The following is a 1,529-nucleotide window of genomic DNA, read 5'->3' on the forward strand; positions in this document are numbered from 1 at the left end:
CTTTCCCAGGTGTCCTGTCATTTCTAAGAAAATCTATGTCTGCTTTTGAAGTGGCCAGCCTCCAACTCCAGTGGATCGTGTGTGTGTCCCAAAGTCTAGAAACATGCTCACTTTCAGATAAGCAAGAATTACTGACAAATGGTCAGATGGATCTTGCCCAAATTAAAAAAAAAAAATCTTTCTAGGTTGCCCATATTGAACTGAAGTATCTAAATTTTCAGGAAGAAGGCTTTTAAATAATGAAAATATAAAGAGGCTGAAAATGAAGAGCCACGTCAAGAAAACAATGAAACTTAGCCGAATCACTGGTAGGACATTCCAAATTGCTTAGTGTGCTATTAATGACTGTGAAAGTCAAGAGGGACAACCAACTAGTTCCCACAGAGGGTTGTTTTGTCGCACATCTCAATCACCAAAATAGGCCCTGTGACTTGAACAGTCGTAAAAGTGTTTGCAGTTATGGAGAACTGACCTATTCTTTTAAACCGAGGTGCTTCGAAGCTGTTTCTTCAGAACGCAACAGAGTGCAGAACATTCTTAAAGGCTTGAGCAAAGGCACTGCTGGTCCTTCTCTGACCGGGAAACCATGACAGCCAATGGCCCAGTTCGGTAGGACAGCAGAGAATAACAAATAAAATTCTTCTATTCCCTTCTAGTTTCAAGGGTTTGCTTCAACTGTTAGACCATTTCCAACACTTGTGAACAGTAGCTATAGACGTGCGGCTAAGGACAAGTTTTACCTGTGCACACTGGTGACTTCTTTTGTTTCCCACTGGCCATTTCAGCTACTCTCCCTAGACAGGTCTTGATCAATTTCAGTAGTGTCATCTTTAGAATGGCTCAACAGCATTCAAAAGTATTAATTAATAAATAAAATGACATAGACCTATACTTGGAGGGAGCATATTTATTCTAATGATGACTTGGGGACTCTACTAAGTTACTGTCCTTATAATTAATTTTGGCAGCTACTACAGTGAAAATAAAAGAATCTCTTTCCCTGACTCTTTGCTCCAACCACTTTCTGAAATTTGATCCTCAGCACCAAAAAAATCCCACCAAAAAGGAAGTCAAAGACACTAGTAATTGATCAAAGGTAACAAGACTCATTCTTGAAAGTGAGGGATTTAAACTAATGAATCTCCCCCTCCCAAATCTGAGTCACCTACCCAGATTTGAGCCAGTGACAGCTAGACATTTAAAATTTATATTTACAGTCTATGGCCATGCCACCCTGAACAAGCCCGATCCCGTCTGATCTCAGAAGCTAAGCAGGGTTGGGCCTGGCTAGTACTTGGATGGGAGACCACCTAGGAAGACCAGGTGCTATAGGCATAAAAAATAATAAAAAACAAGGGATTGTAAGCTGACAAGGTCCTTGCAATCTGTGAGGTCAACCAAGGGTTGCCTCGCATAAATAAGTAAATAAGTAAATAAATAAGTAAATAAATAAATAAAATTTATATTTACATTCATATTTATTTAATAAAAAAGCTAAATTTCCTGATGTTGTTACAGCATCAAGAGAT

General features: G+C 39.0%; 1 non-coding gene across 1 annotated transcript; it reads left to right on the forward strand.

The window, feature by feature from the left end:
• The first annotated feature begins 1,216 nt into the window (after positions 1-1,216).
• LOC111735055 lies at positions 1,217-1,335 on the forward strand. Its single transcript, XR_002778666.1, has one exon. It is a non-coding gene; the product is annotated as a 5S ribosomal RNA (ribosomal RNA).
• The last annotated feature ends 194 nt before the right edge of the window (positions 1,336-1,529 follow it).

This window comes from Pteropus vampyrus, unplaced genomic scaffold (assembly GCF_000151845.1).
Source record: "Pteropus vampyrus isolate Shadow unplaced genomic scaffold, Pvam_2.0 Scaffold13034, whole genome shotgun sequence".
In the NCBI taxonomy this organism is placed as follows: domain Eukaryota; kingdom Metazoa; phylum Chordata; class Mammalia; order Chiroptera; family Pteropodidae; genus Pteropus; species Pteropus vampyrus.